Source organism: Bubalus bubalis, chromosome 17 (assembly GCF_019923935.1).
Source record: "Bubalus bubalis isolate 160015118507 breed Murrah chromosome 17, NDDB_SH_1, whole genome shotgun sequence".
NCBI classification, from domain to species: Eukaryota; Metazoa; Chordata; class Mammalia; order Artiodactyla; family Bovidae; genus Bubalus; species Bubalus bubalis.
In genome coordinates, this window is record NC_059173.1 from 43,841,175 (window position 1) to 43,858,462 (window position 17,288).

Below are 17,288 nucleotides of genomic sequence, written 5' to 3' on the forward strand. Positions count from 1 at the left end.
TCTCTAAATATGCTTTCATAAAATTTTTTTTACCATATCACAGCCTCACTCCAACTCATATTACATGGGACAGAAAAATTAATGGGGTGCTTTGGAGTGACTTTTTTTCATTCTCTGGGCTCCTGGCTTTATATAAACATAGGATGCAAGACTTCATGAGTTTCTATTCTTCAAAGATTAAAAGTTTTTAAATGATCATTTTCTCTTCTACTTTTTTTTCTGTAACAGATTTTTTTTTATTAGTTATCTGTCTTTTCTTTGTTTAAAATTTTGTGTTTTTAAATTTTCTTGCATTAATCTCAAGCTTTTCTTCTAAGATTTTCTAAGCAACGTCAAAATGCAAGACACAAATATTGACATAATTTTAACTGTAATTGTTTATTGACTACCCAAAGACTTGGAGACAGCCTTGAAAATTGTTTATAAAAATCCCCATGCCTATTTATAAAGATGAGGTGTGATAAGGAACCCTGGAGAAAGAAATGGCAACCCACTCCAGTATTCTAAGAATACTCCATGGACAGAGGAGCCTGGCAGGCTACAGTCCATGGGGTCACAAAGAGTCAGACACAACTGAGCAACTAACACACAAGATAAGGAAATATTTGCACCAAAGGGAGCACTGTCAATTTTATTTTACAAACACATATAAATAGTGTTAGATACTTTAATGTATCTGTTATTGCATAATGTACAAAAATTCTTAGTATATGTTAAGTACCCTGTAACTAATAATCTATTCATAGCTATTGAATAACTACTATTTGCCAAGTACTTTATGTGTTCTTACTTAGTTCCTCATAAAAACCTTATCAGAGGGATATTATCATTATCCCTATTTTATGGATGAGAAAACAGAGGCTCAAAAAAGTTATATAATTTGAGCAAGGTCAAATAACTGATTGATAAACATATTAAATAAAATATTAATGCCAGTGACTATGTATATAGTTTTCTGAAATTCACTTCTCAAAAACTGAATTTGTTCATTGTGAAAGAAAATTTTAAATACCAAGGTCTCTAGTTTTAGCAGAACTATATTATAACACCATCAAAGAGACTGACACGTTTCAATTGCCTATAACATGGGAGCTCATGATTATGAAGTAAATGAATTGGCAAGTACCAGACTAGGTTCCACCACCAGTGCCAGCAGTCCTGCTGGGCCACTGAATTCCATACCCATCCTGCATCACCAGATGGCAATGTTGTTTGTATTAATTTAATTATTGGGAGTGAGGCTTTGAGTCTTGTGGCTTTGACGTTATCTAAACAATGGCAATCGGAGAAGGCAATGGCACCCCACTCCAGTACTCTTGCCTGGAAAATCCCATGGATGGAGGAGCCTGATAGGCTGCAGTCCATGGGGTCGCGAAGAGTAGGACACGACTGAGCGACTTCACTTGCACTTTTCACTTTCATGCATTGGAGAAGGAAATGGCAACCCACTCCAGTGTTCTTGCCTGGAGAATCCCAGGGATGGGGGAGCCTGGTGGGCTGCCATCTATGGGTCACACAGAGTCGGACACAACTGAAGTGACTTAGCAGCAGCAAACAATGGCAATGGCTCCAGTAATCTGTCAGTTAATTGGCACCCTTTCCTTGGTCCAATCCAGAGAGACTGGTCACAGGAATATTGGGGAAATGGGAACCACCTTCTGCCTTGTTTGCCCACATGACTTTCACTGTGATCCCATCTTCTTTACTTTACCCTCTCTGTTATGTCATTGCTCTATTTCCCCTTCTTCTCTCCCATATGTAGCACAACAGAAAACCTTAACCTGCTTTCCTTTGAGCAGGGAGGATGGCTAGGGTGAGGAGAAAAAACCAACAGCCAATCCTTCTGTACTAAAATTTGCTTTAGGGGTTGAGAGGGTTATGGCAGGGTTTTTCAGTTCTTCAAAATTAGGAAACAAAAAGTCTTCTTTTAATACAAAATACTGAATTTCAGGTTATCATGGCATTCACTAATTCTTTTATTTTCCTTTATGTAGTCTTAATATATTTTCAGCTTAATATATTGACAACCCTTAATCTATATTACCATTAAACATTGCTAACTGGCTCACCTGAACAAGGGAAGGGGAGAAACTTGCTGTCTTGGAGAACATTTTATCCATTTATGCATAACCCACATTTAACTTCTAAAACATCTAGAACATTAATTAGATTTGCAGTGAGGCAAACAGAAAGTGGTAGAAGGGCAGGCAAACCTCATATATTAGGTATTAGCTGGTGGCCTTTGAGAGCTCAGAGAATACACAATTATGCTGTACATTGCATATTACTTTTTCATTAATATCTTTGAATGCCAATGAAGAGCAGCTGATTGTAGCTCCTTTAAACTTTACCTCTTTTCCTCCTTCAGTTTGACCTCATACCTCAAGTCATAATTTATTTCACTGACTGTTATTGCAAAAGTATTTTAACTGGTAATTCCAATGGGATAGGTCACTTTCAGTGGCTCTCAATTATACCGCTTGAAACTCATAGTAATAGCACAGTATCACTGTGCCAATAGCTGAGGAAGTAATGGAATTCTAAATAGTTATCCAACAGGTTGGTCTAGAAATAAAGCTGTTTATCCAAAACCAAATCTATTCCAATTTAATGCAAGGTGATATATACCTTTATATATATATCAGAAGTCTTTGTTAAAATGTGAAAATACACTTATGAATTTATACAACTTTGGCAGTTATCTGAGCTGAACCCTACCAATTTGCTAGAATTATTTTGAAATAATTATTGCATATTCATAACTTAAGCCTTGGATGTTGGACTCTCACCATCAAATAATTCCTGAAACAGCATTTAGAACCATTTTAACACAGTGTTTTTCTAGAACATTGTTTCTTACTGCTTTTTGCCACTAGATGGAAGAAGCAGGTTAACAAAATGATATTTTTGGTGTTTTATTCAACTCTACCCAGAAACAACCACAACACTATATTTAAACTAATGACAGTCTCAGCATTCTGTTTTATTTTTAGTGAAGTATTTCTTTTCATGTACATACTAGATCTAAAAAGTGTATTTCTTTTGTATTTTTATAGAGATTAATTTTCTTTTTATTTTTTTAAAGGACTTAAATTTTCGAAAACAACCAAGAAGGAAAGCAACTGCTATTGGAAGAGAAGAGGTAAGAATTATAATAAGATATTGGTATATAAAAAATAGATATGTGGTGCCGGGGTCCAGCCCCATCAGATCCAGGGAGTTCGAAGTGGGGACGGCGTCGGTGAGGATCAGGATACAATAGCTTCAATTAGATATCAATTAAAGATGTAAAGAGTAATAGAATGAGGATAGCTCAGTAGGAAAATTCAGTGGAGAAAAGAGGCTGAGTAGCTTGGTTTACACGGGAAACCAATAAAGCTTCAAGACAAGAAGCTTGCACCACTTACGTAGGCTGCAGGCATCCTTCCCTTCTCCCGAAGGAGAGGAGACACTGAGGCCTCCCCGGTCGGATCTTAGAAGCCCAGGCAAAATTAGTAAGCTTGGTGGGTTCCACGCTCCAGATGGAGACTCAGCCAGAGTGAGAGAGAGGGCGACATGGGGAGACCAGTATTTCGAGAAACTGATCCCAATTCTTTATTTTCCATGGTCTACTTTTATACACTGAGATGTTATGCAAAAGTCACGTGGGGTCAGCAGTCCTGGTTTTTATCAAAGTCAGGTGCTTCATACAAATGTATACAGAGGTCTTAGGGGTGTTACATCATCTTCTGGCCAGGGTGCCTGCTGACAATTTATGACCCTCTCCTTGTGACAGCGGTCAGTCAACCAGGACACTTATTTCTCCAGGGGTGATTATTCTTAAAACAGACGCCACCCAAATAAAGTTACATTCCTATAGAGTTAGGGTGTAGTGGGTTTTAGTTAAGGAAAGAATTTACTTAGCCTAAGGTCTAATGTGATTAATATCAAAAGTTAATACTTATTTCTATATATTCATTAATGTGTGTAAGGGCAGGGGATGTGGAGACTTAGCGACAAACATTGGTTCAACAAATGAAAAACCCTTCACCAATACAATTTCTAATCAGCCCACTATACTTATACTAATGGTTTTCTAACTTTTCTAAGGAACCTGTTTTTAGAAGGTTTAAATCATCTCGTGCCTCTCATGGTTGGGAGGCTGTGAGCAATCACATGTGGCTGGACAAGCCTGTCAGGCAGGCTAGAGAACCTTCAGAGGAGTTTGTAGGTTAAAACACTCTTGTCACGCCCAGGAATTTTTATTAACTGGAGCTCTAATTTAACTCGTTCTCCAAAAGAGGTGGTGGGGGACAGCCCCCTGTAAAGTCAGAGGTGTAGGTGAGAGCACAAAGTAGTAAAGTAGGCAGGCTCTGGTTATGGGGGTAGATGCTCGAGGATTTCCAGGGGGACTCCTGAGGCTCCATCCCACCTTTGCGTATGTTGAGCCTCCTTCCTCATGACCTTTGCCACGGGTGGAGTGCCTCACGCTGGCCCCCGTCAATGTGGCAAAGTAATTCTTCATGTGCATTACTGTCCAATAAATAACAATCCTCATTCGTGTAATTATTCTTTTGTGCCACAAATGCTTACTGAGCAGTTGGCACACTGAAGACACTAAACAAAGTGCTGAGAAACACACAGGGATGACTTAAGAGCAGTAATTGCTTATAACAATTTTACATTCTACAGGGGAGTTGAGCAAGATTCATTTATGCATCATTTAAAATAAGGTAAAAATGGATAAATACTAGAAATACAGGTACAATATTTTGGACATAGAAGAAGTGTAGGTTTGGAGGGTCACTTTAATCTGAGGAGAGCAGGAATCACTTCATGAAGAAACTAGAATTAAGAGGGACAGTTGATGTGGAAGGGGCAGAGAATGGCTTTCCTATGATAGAGGCAGAATGAGCAAAGGCACAGAGCAGGAAATAGCAGGTTAAAAGCATGTATAGTGTATAGTGATGAAAGGACCGTGCATTTTAAAAAGCAACTTAAATGTTTATATAGTTAAGACATTGTAAAATGTAGTTTTTGAGCAAATGATAGATATAGGAAGGTGCTAAAGCACAGTGTAGGAGGGTAGGCATTCCAGAAAAGTGAAGCTTCAGCTTAGAAACAGAAGATCGCTCAAGATGCAGTAGCCTGTAATGAGAACACTAGCATCCATCTGATGCCAGTGTTTTATCAAATGTAGCTTTACTGTGCATGTGGGTCTGTAAATTGGTAGGAAGACTCCATAAGAGAATGATGAATTCTGACGTATGAGGGCAACTTCCTGCAGCTTCTATTGTTCTTCACCGCTCTGCACATGTTAGAAAGGAGAACAAGGTGGTAAACAGTGTCATTTGACTCCCAAAACTAGTATTTAATGTTTGGAATAACACATAGTACTCCCTACCTTTATACCTAGTGTCTACCAATGTGAATGATCAAAGATTTCTATTCCAGCTGTCGAAGGCAATGAGCTTGAACCCTGATGTTATGAGTGGCTATAAAGTTATCTAGCTTTTAAATCCAACCACAGAATTTGATTTTATGACCTCCTGTGGAACTATAGCCACAGGTTAACTAAAGGTTATGAAGTAATATTTCCTTTTTATGGTTTTGAATTCATTGCCTTATAATTTCAGAGATCACCTTGTTCTACTGTAGGACAAGCTTCATGGTGTTATAATTTTGTACAGCTCAATGAGGATCTTGTAACTGTTTTCCAAATTCAGATTCTATATTATTCCTATAATATTATTTGTATCTACTTCATCATTCTTTTAATTGCTAGAAACGTATGTAGGAGACCTTAATATAGTTTTTAGCTTATAGTTCCTACTTTTTCTATTTCTTGTTTATAAGTAAGGTATAATTAAAACTTAAAATTAAATATTGTTTTTTATCTTGATGGGAGTAAAAATGCTATGCATTGTCTTATTTAAATTTGGTAAGTATGTGATCATACACAGGATTACTAAATTACCTGGTATGTAATGTACATATATATTTTTATATATTTATATTTCAGATGAATAAATTCAGATTATAAACAGCCTCACCATTTTATTCTACAAAGCAACATTTTGGTAATAGCTAAATATATTCATATTTCCCCAAATTAAAAATAGTAGCCTTGGTTATTTTAACACACATATAAAATATTAGCTTTGTTTATATCTCATTAAATAAAGCTGATAATTTTATTTTATTGATACTTAATGTGCTTTATAAAATATAAACTAATTCCCCTGCAAAGAGAATGACGTCATTTTGATTTTATGACTTTTTTGCCCCTCTACAGTTAAATCTTAAAAAAATTATAACTCACTAGTAGTATTGGATCTGAAAAAATAGAACTTCAAAAGTACTTATTAGAGGGATAAAAAATGGCTGTAGAAGCCTACATTAATTACTGGCTTTCTTTTAGGACTGTGTCTACATAAGCAAGATAGAGAATAGAGGTACTTATCTGAAAAGAGCTGGGCAAAAATTTTAAGCCCTGTAATTGAAGCAATGATACAGTAAGGAGTTTGCATCCTGCTTATCCAGACCGTGTATTTATATTGATTCCATTGGCTTAGCATAATTCCGTTTAACTCTCTGTAACTCTTTACTCTTACAGATATCAGTAGAAAATCTAAAAATAAAATTTTCTAATTTGATACAACCTCACCCTACCTTTAATGCTTGGTTTCCTATTATTTGTCACATGAAAATCATTGGCGATTTTCCTATAGAGACCTTTCTTTTTTAAAATCTGACAAGACAAGTTTATATGGCTTAATAAAACATGCCTGTTAAAAGTGTTATTTGCTCTTTATTAACTTTTAGAAGTTTATTTCTTCCAGTTTAGAATAATGTAGTTTTGCCTTTCAGGAGTCATAGCATTTTTGGCCAAATTACATCTCTTTGTTACTACAGGTAATATAATATTCCTTTGTGGAAATCTGATTAAAACAAAACTCATGAGTCCAAATTTTGTTCTTTGTAGTGCTGGCATCAAATGGGAATTTCATAAATTCAATAGAAAGAAGACAGTTGAGAATTTGGTAAACATCAAGCTATTTTAGGAAGGGAACTACATCATAATTATATCAGCAGTTGAGCATAAGGGTACCTCAAACCGTAGTGTATGGTGTTGTGTTGTTTTGTTTTTGCATTTAAGTTTTTCTGTATATACAAAGTGGGTTTAACAAAATAGGTATCTCACTTCAAAAGTTTCATAATGGAGATCGTTTGAATACTAGAATAAAAAATATGTGCTTCTTGTTCACACATATTCATTTTATTTTGTTCGATAAATTTTCTTGTTGGCATTTGATATTTGTAAACTATATAACAAAACAACTAAAATTTCCTACAAAATTATGATTATTTTGAAATTTTGAATTTTTACTAAAGATGATATTTTTTACTGAAATTTCCAAGTTGCCAGAATGCCTTTGACCATTTTGGGATATTACAAAAAACATTGTTTATAAGAAAAGAAAAAAAGAAACTTCAACATAGTACGTTTAAAAATTTTTCCCTTTTTTTTTAAGCAAAAGGAGCTCAGAGATAGACATAGTTTGAGAATATTTAGGAGCAGAAGAACAATATCATCACTGAATATATGGAGTTTTAAACTTTGGTGCAGTTAAGTTTCTTTTTTTTCATGATGAGATTGTTTTCTAAATGGTTATTTAAACCTATAGCATTGGATGTTTACATTAATTTATGCCTGGCTCAAAATTTTGCTTTCTTTCCTTCCATCAGAATCACTTTGGCTAATTTTCTTTACATAATGAGGAATGAATAATTGAGAAGGCGTGAGTGTATCTGCAGCAGCAGCAGAGTGTATCTAACACTAGGAGATTCAAGAAGTATTATGTTGTAGAGAGGGAATAAAGAGTCCCGTTACTGAATTGAGTTCAATTCTATTCTTTAAGATCCTTTCTCTTACAGACATTTCACAAAATCATTTGAAATAAAGACTGTAACTTTGAAAACAGACTTACCCGTGTAGTTAGGGGAAATTGGAATAGAAAAATGAATTCTGAATAAGGCTTCAGATTTCTTAAAAGTATTTTTGTTCTTCTATATATTCTTCAGAGTGATTCTTCTAAAGCATAAACCTTGTCAGTAAATTCTCTGCTTAGAATGTAGCAGTGGTTTCCAATGGCTTCAGCATAAACTCTAATGTAAGCCCCCAGGATCTGCACCCACTTCTATCAGCAACATTTCTCTCACTGTATCCTCCTGCCACCCACCATGCACCTTCCATTCCTTTTATATCTCATCTCTCATCTGCTTTCAGCTTTCACAGTGCTCTGTGCTTTCATTCAAGCAGTTTTCTCCATTCATAATCACCCTTGCAGCCTTTCCTTTTCTGTTCCTACATGTCTTTCAATTGTATTAATAACGTCTGTGAACTTTGCTGGCACTCTCAACTCTTTCAGTTCCCACCGTCAGAACTAGAAGCTCCCTACCCTGTGCTCCCATATTTCTGTTATAGCACTTCCACAGTTTTCTTGCGTGTTGTTCACAGTTCTCTTTCCCACTAGATTGTGAGTTACCTATGGGCAAGGAAAGTGTCTTCTTTTTGTAGTTCTAACATCAGCACAGAAAAGCAGATGGTGGTTACACAAGAAATGTTTGTATTATTAATTAATAGTTAATAAACATTTAATGTATACCCAGGTAAGAGGAACACACTAAGATATTCTTTGAGGGGGATACATATATTATTGGAGAAGGAAATGACAACTCACTCCAGCATTCTTGCTTGGAGAATCCCATAGACAGAGGTGCCTGGCAGGCTACAGTCCATAGGGTTGCAAGAGTCAGATATGACTTAGCGACTAAACCGCCACCACATATATTATACATACAGTGTAATAAATGCTGACTAATTAATGTCATTATTTTCTGTTCTCAAAAATTTTGAAATTGAAGTAGACAAAACAAACATCCAGAATAAACTATCCAAGATAGTTATATTCAACATATATATTTTCCTTTCTTGTGCAGCCCAAGTCTTAGGAGGCATTTTCTGACTACTACAACCTATATTTATCTCCGTGTTTCCATTACTTTTCTCTTATCCAGTCAGGTTCTAAATGTATGCTTCATTGAACTGTTCATTGGGCTTTAGATGTGCATTTTGTCTTTCTTTATGAGTATAAAGATTATATGTTCTTTTAGTTCAGGGGTTACATCTGCTACTTTGATTTTTTTTTCCTGCAGAATCTAGTGAGAAGCTGCACACACAATATGTTCTCAAAAATTATTTATGGAATGCGTAGGGGTTCAGAATGAGCCTCCTCAGAAGGTGTCGCTTTTGTATGGAGATTGTTTTGAGCTGGGGGCAGTTGAGTCTCTGTAGGTTCAAGAGAAACTACTGCCTTTCCTTTACCACCTATAAGAATTTGAATTAGGAATTTTTCCTAGAAAAGAGTTTTTGCCAGAGGTAAAATTTATCTAAGTAGCTTTATCTATATGGCAGGGCAAAGATCTAATTATTAAACTTCTGCTCTTCCTCGTATTGTCCTATGAATAAGCCTCCTATCCTTGGAAGCCCCAAGTTCCTATCCCAGTTCTTAGGTGAGGATGGCATCTGTACCTCATTTTACCTTTCAGTCTTTGAATCTCTCATGTATGGGAGGTTCCCATTAAATTTGTTTTTCTCCTATTAAACTGTCTCATGGCAATTTAATTCTTAGATCAATAAGAAGAACCTAGAAGGGTAAAGGAAAGTTTTCTTCTTCCCCAACAAATGAATAAAAGCAAATTCACATGTTTGAACACTGTAAATGCTACATAAATAAAGGTACCTGTGTGTTGAGTCACAAAAAGCAATTCCTCAAAGTATTTTTTATATAAATTTTGCTGTGGGTGAATACCACACAAAAATATTTTACTGCAATTAGTATAATTCCTTAAAATGTAATGGGGGTGTTGATTGCCTTGAGGTTATTAGTAAAAATAATGTTATTTCAATTTAATTTGATAAAGACCAAGGAGGCTAGTCCCATCACTTCATGGGAAATAGATGGGGAAACAGTGGAAACAGTGTCAGACTTTATTTTTTTGGGTTCCAAAATCACTGCAGATGGTGACTGCAGCCATGAAATTAAAAGACACTTACTCCTTGGAAGAAAAGTTATGACCAACCTAGATAGCATATTCAAAAGCAGAGACATTACTTTGCCAACAAAGGTCCGTCTAGTCAAGGCTATGGTTTTTCCTGTGGTCATGTATGGATGTGAGAGTTGGACTGTGAAGAAGGCTGAGTGCTGAAGAATTGATGCTTTTGAACTGTGGTGTTGGAGAAGACTCCTGAGAGTCCCTTGGACTGCAAGGAGATTCAACCAGTCCATTCTGAAGGAGATCAGCCCTGGGATTTCTTTGGAAGGAATGATGCTAAAGCTGAAGCTCCAGTGTTTTGGCCACCTCATGTGAAGAGTTGACTGATTGGAAAAGACTCTGATGCTGGGAGAGATTGGGGGCAGGAGAAGGGGACGACAGAGGATGAGATGGCTGGATGGCATCGCTGACTCGATGGACGTGAGTCTGAGTGAACTCCGGGAGTTGGTGATGGACAGGGAGGCCTGGCGTGCTGCGATTCATGGGGTCGCAAAGAGTCAGACATGACTGAGCGACTGAACTGAACTGAACTGAAGGAGACTAGAAAGACGTTGCTTTACTTATATCACGGGACTTGGTCTTCTGTCTTGTTTTGACCAATGGAATGTGGAATTACCACAAAGAGGCACAATTTACCCAGTGCTGCACAGTTTGCCTGTGACTCTCAAGTTTAAGTCCAAGACTTACTGAGGGACCTGAATGTTCCTTTCTTTGATGATTACCCCCAGCACCACCAGGTGAAGCTGGACAACCTTTTGATGGACTCTGGGAGTCTGAAGGTAAAAAATTTTCTATTTTGAGTGCCAAAGCTGAGAGAAATAGAGAGCATGTGCTGTGATATATGGCAGTGCTCTTTTACAGTATCTGTTAATCCTCTCAGAGTTTCCAAAGACCTGATGCTATTCATCCTGAGTATCTGAAAATTCAGTGACATGGAAAGCTGGAGTCAAAATTGTGTGACCTAGAATTGAAATTTTTTGAATAAACAGTCTGTATCTGATAGGCACTTAAGAAAATTATTTCTGAAACAGTACTAACAATTCACGTGAAAACGTTAGCTTAAGAAGTAAATATAGATAATTGATTTGTTCGGCTGTTGAGTGGCATTTTTAAAGCATGCATCCTTAAATTTAGTTGACAGTGTTTAAGTTTTGTTGTTGCTGCTGTTGTTTAGTCGCTAAGTTGTGTCCCACTCTTTGCGACCCTATGGATTGTAACCTGCCAGGCTCCCCGGCCATGGGATTATCCTGGCAAGAATGCTGGAGTGGGTTGCCATTTCCCCCTCCAGAGGATCTTCCTGACCCAGGGATTGATCCCGTGTCCCCTGCTTGGCAGGCTAATTATTTACCACTGAGCCACCTGGGAATCTTTTTTTAAGTTCTAAGAACTATAAAATTATATCTTTAAAAATTTTTAGTAGTATTGTTACTCTTATTTCTAAAAAACATAGCTGTATATTTTGAGAAAGATTTTTCATCCAGATATTTTATGTTTTTTTAATTTATAAATTTCATTGAATAAGTCATGGAAAACAAAGTGATTTTTCATTGAATCATAGTGTATTGGAACTCTACCTGTAGGAGTCTAAAAGCCTGACTACCCTTGAACATATCTGTGTCTACATCTGAGTTCTCTTGACTCCAAGTCTGGAAACTTCCAAGATATGCTATTGTCCTGTTTAAAAAATTCATTTCTTCAACTATTTAGAATTTAAAAGAGTAGAAATTCTTTCTATGGAATCTGTCTTTAAACCATATTTACAACTTTGTTGTGAACATGGAAACCTGAATATGTCCTTTCTTTACCCCAGACGTCCCATGCCTAAATGTGTACTTGTCCAGATTTGATCATCCTCACACACAATCACTTTTATTTCTGACTTTCCAGTTTATGTTACTCTCCAAGTTACCAGCCTTGAGATCCTGATGTTATCATTGACCTCTTCATTTTTTCACCCCACAAACAGTTATCAAATCCTATAATCATATTTTTGGGGTAAGTTATGACCAACCTAGATAGCATATTCAAAAGCAGAGACATTACTTTGCCAACAAAGGTTCGTCTAGTCAAGGCTATGGTTTTTCCTGTGGTCATGTATGGATGTGAGAGTTGGACTGTGAAGAAAGCTGAGCGCCGAAGAATCGATGCTTTTGAACTGTGGTGTTGGAGAAGACTCTTGAGAGTCCCTTGGACCGCAAGGAGATCCGGCCAGTCCATTCTGAAAGAGATCAGCCCTGGGATTTCTTTGGAAGGAATGATGCTAAAGCTGAAACTCCAGTACTTTGGCCACCTCATGTGAAGAGTTGACTCATTGGAAAAGACTCTGATGCTGGGAGGGATTGGGGGCAGGAGGAGAAGGGGACGACAGAGGATGAGATGGCTGGATGGCATCACTGACTCGATGGACGTGAGTCTGGGTGAACTCTGGGAGTTGGTGATGGACAGGGAGGCCTGGCGTGCTGCAATTCATGGGGTCGCAAAGAGTCAGACACGACTGAGCGACTGAACTGAACTGAACTAGAATATGCTCCTTTATTCCTGTCCTCAGCATGAGTTCTTGAGGACTGTCTGGACCATTACAGTCTGCCTTCCACTGGTGTTTCTGCCCCTAGGGTCTCTCTGATCCTGCTTATCCCACATACAGTGACCCGGCTGGTGATCCTAAAACACCACTTTGATTATGTTACTCTATTTTTTTTTTTTAAAAGATTAATAGCTCCATTTTGCTTGCAAAGTTAAGCCCCAAATTGTTAGACTGCTGCTCAAGGCCTTTGATTGGCTGCTCTGAAAACTATTCAATTACTATTCTTCCAGAAATCTCTGTCTCAACCAAGCAGGTCCGCTCATTTTAACTTAAATGAGTTGAATCTTTGACAACATAGAATTTTCCTTTCTTCCTGCTTACCCAAATCTTTCCTTTTCAATCCTACCAAAATATCACCTCCTCTGTGAAGCCTTCTAAGATAATCCCGTTCATGGTGATTACTCTACCTTTTGAATTCCTATAATGTATTTTGCTGTGCCATTCATTTAGAAATTTATTATATACTGCTTTATGGCATTTACATAACCCCAAAATGAATTTTGAATTTTTTCTAATGTTTTTTTACTGCTGTTTAAATTCTTAGACAATGTCTTGTTTCCCTTGTCATATTTAAAACAAATAAAATTTAAAACAAACAAATAAAAAGGGCAAGGATGCGTATTTTCTGTCCCCTGAGTGGATTTACTGTATAGCTAATGAAATTTTAGCACCTTACTTGCATGGATCTCTTCTAAGATTCCATGTCTAATTTTGTTTTCATAATTTTGAATTTTTTTCGGACAGGGTCCTGTCAAAATATATACATTTTTAGCTCCATAAACCTTGGGTCTAACTCTGAATGGGAATGATGTTGTTGTTGTTCAGTTGCTAAGTCATATCTGACTCTTTGCGACCCCATGGACTATAACACGCCAGGCTCCTCTGTCCTCTACTCTCTTCCAGAGTTTGCTCAAATTCATGTCCATTGAATTGGTGATGCCATCCAACCATCTCATCCTCTGTCGCCTTCTCCTTTTGCCTTCAATCTTTCCCAGCATCAGGGTCTTTTCTAATGAGTCAGCTCTTTGCATTAGGTTTCCAATCAGAATGGCAGCTAACAGTTAATACTCATTTTGGGCTCCCCTGGTGACTTAGTTGGTAAACAACCTGCCAGCCAACGCAGGAGACATGAGTTCAATCCCTGGGTAGGGAAGGTCCCCTGAGAAGGGCATGGCAACCTACTCTAGTATTCTTGCCTGGAGAATCCCACGAACAGAGGAGCCTGGCAGGCTACAGTTCATGGGGTCACAAGAGTCAGACATGACTTAGCCAGTAACCAAAAATCAGCAAACAATATTCATTTTGTGCTAATGTTGAGGCACTGTTTTGCTATCGTATTTCTATTTAGCTACAAATAGAAAGAACTCCCCTCCTCTGTTCCACTCAAACTGCATTATAAGGAATCTCCACACTGTTCTCCATAGTGGCTGTACTAGTTTGCATTCCCACCAACAGTGTAAGAGGGTTCCCTTTTCTCCACACCCTCTCCAGCCTTAAAAAACTGGAAATAGACCTGCCTTATGATCCAGCAATCCCACTGCTGGGCATACACACTGAAGAAACCAGAAGGGAAAGAGACACGAGTACCCCAATGTTCATCGCAGCACTGTTTATAATAGCCAGGACATGGAAGCAACCTAGATGCCCATCAGCAGATGAATGGATAAGAAAGCTGTGGTACATATACACAATGGAGTATTATTCAGCCATTAAAAAGAATACATTTGAATCAGTTCTAATGAGGTGGATGAAACTGGAGCCTATTATACAGAGTGAAGTAAGCCAGAAAGAAAAACACCAATACAGTATACTAATGCATATATATGGAATTTAGAAAGATGGTAACAATAAGCCTGTGTACGAAACAGCAAAAGAGACACTGATGTATAGAACAGTCTTATGGACTCTGTGGGAGAGGGAGAGGGTGGGAAGATTTGGGAGAATGGCATTGAAACATGTAAAATATCATATATGAAATGAGTTGCCAGTCCAGGTTCGATGCACGATACTGGATGCTTGGGGCTGGTGCACTGGGACGACCCAGAGGGATGGAATGGGGAGGGAGGAGGGAGGAGGGTTCAGGATGGGGAACACATGTATACCTGTGGCGGATTCATTTTGATATTTGGAAAAACTAATACAGTTATGTAAAGTTTAAAAATAAAATAAAATTAAAAAAAAAACCTGCATTATAATAAATTATGTTAATTTCCAAATTTGCAAGAACAAAGGATAGAGAAATTCAGCAGAAGCAAGTGCATACAGAGTAGGAGAAGATACAAGATCTCTTCAAGCAAGTTCCTTTGGCCCCTGAAGTCTTGGCCGAGACATAGTCGCAGCAGGGTGTCAGTCATGAAGGCCCTGAGAAGATGAATGATTTTGTTATGCTGTGGCCTTTTATGATTAGGATTTATGTTAGCTCTCAAGAGCTGATAGTAGCAATGTGAAAGTCACTGAGTTGTGTCCAACTCTTTGTGACCCCATGGACTGTAGCTCCCCAGGCTCCTCTGTTCATGGGATTCTCCAGTCAAGAGTACTGGAGTGGGTTGCCATTCTCTTCTCCAGGGGATCTTCCTGACCCAGGGATTGAACACTTGTCTCCTGCATTGCAGGCAGATTCTTTACTGTCTGAGCCACCAGGCAAGCATATACTAGCAATAATGTGTCTTTAACTAGAAATATTTGGAGACATCTGAATTCTCCTGCTTCTCAAGTCCTACGTGGCATCAGAAGGTCACAGCCTTATTGGGGTGGAGGTGGAAGATTGGAGACACTGCAGTGTACAGGATGCCCTGAGCAGAATCTCTTTCCCCTGCTTGACAGCATTCTGGCAAGCACTTTACAAGTATCGATCCATTTAATCCTCACTGCAGTCCTATGAGATAGTTATGATTACTATCACCATTTTACAAGTGAGGAAGCAGAGGCTCAGAGAAGTTCATTATCTTGCCTGTGATCACTTTGGGCATAAGTAATGGATCTGGTACTCAAAAGGCCAGGTTATCTGATTTTAGAACCAGACTTTTTAGCATTCCTTACTAGATTGATTATAGTAGATGAATTAGTTTGTATTTATAAAAATTCTTTTTGAAATTCTCTTTTTATTTACTTTCATCCCTCAAGTCTGTTCACTGATATTAATTTTGAAAAATAGCTGAGGGGAAAAAAAAAGGTTCTAGTGAGATAAGTTTGGAAAACACTGTAAACTCTAATGGTCCCTTGGAGAGTCACCATGAATATTAGCATATTCAGTTCAGTTCAGTTCAGTCGCTCAGTCGTGTTCAACTCTTTGCGACCCCATGAATCGCAGCATGCCAAACCTCCTTGTCCATCACCAACTCCTGGAGTTTACTCAAACTCATGTCCATAGAGTCGGTGATGCCATCCAGCCATCTCATTCTCTGTCGTCCCCTTCTCCTCCTGCCCCCAACCCCTCCCAACATCAGAGTCTTTTCCAATGAGTCAACTCTTCTCATGAGGTGGCCAAAGTATTGGAGCTTCAGCTTTAGCATCAGTCCTTCCAACGAACACCCAGGACTGATCTCCTTTAAGATGGACTGGTTGGATCTCCTTGCAGTCCAAGGGACTCTCAGGAGTCTTCTCCAACACCACAGTTCAAAAGCATCAATTCTTCGTCGCTCAGCTTTCTTCACAGTCCAACTCTCGCATCCATATATTACCACTGGTAAAACCATAGCCTTGACTAGACGGACCTTTGTTGGCAAAGTAATGTCTCTGCTTTTCAATATGCTATCTAGGTTGGTCATAACTTTTCTTCCAAGGAGTAAGCGTCTTTTAATTTCATGGCTGCAGTCACCATCTGCAGTGATTTTGGAGCCCCCCAAAATAAAGTCTGCCACTGTTTCCACTGTTTCCCCATCTATTTCCCATGAAGTGATGGGACTAGATGCCATGATCTTCGTTTTCTGAATGTTGAGCTTTAAGCCCACTTTTTCACTCTCCACTTTCACTTTCATCAAGAGGCTTTTTAGTTCCTCTTCACTTTCTGCCATAAGGGTGATGTCATCTGCATATCTGAGGTTATTGATATTTCTCCTGGCAAGCTTGATTCCAGCTTGTGCTTCTTCGTAATTCCCAAATCCTTCAGAAGATAAATCTGTTTCATATTATTAACCTGACATACTCAAACATATTTTATACTCATATATATGTATATACATAAATATATATGATATATATATATACTAATAACAACAATGGCAACTACTATTTATTGAGTACCTACTATGTCCCCAACACTATTCTAAAAGTTTCACATATTAGTCCTATGACATAGACACTGTCTTTACCTCTGTTTGACAAATTAGGAAACTGAAGCATAAGGCATTTGACAGTTTTGTCCAAGGTCGCAAAAGTGGTTTAGGTTGAACTTGAAGTCAAATAACTGTGCTGAACTTGTGCTTAGTCACTCAGTTGTGTCCAACTCTTTGCAACTCTGTAGACTCTAGTCCATCAAACTCCTCTGTCCGTGGGATTTTTCAGGAAGGAATGCTTAAGTGCGTTGGCATTTCTGCCTCTAGGGGATCTTCCTAACCCAGGGATCAAACCCACATCTCCTGTGCATCCTGCATTGCAGGTAGGTTCT

The 17,288-nt window shown here is 38.1% G+C and overlaps 1 long non-coding RNA gene across 1 annotated transcript in view; it reads left to right on the forward strand.

The window, feature by feature from the left end:
* The first annotated feature begins 2,667 nt into the window (after positions 1 to 2,667).
* LOC112579962 overlaps positions 2,668 to 17,288 on the forward strand; it is a 47,579-nt gene continuing 32,958 nt past the window's right edge. The window contains exon 1 of the long non-coding RNA XR_006545619.1: positions 2,668 to 3,142. This is a non-coding gene — a long non-coding RNA (uncharacterized LOC112579962). The remainder of the gene's footprint in view (positions 3,143 to 17,288) is intronic.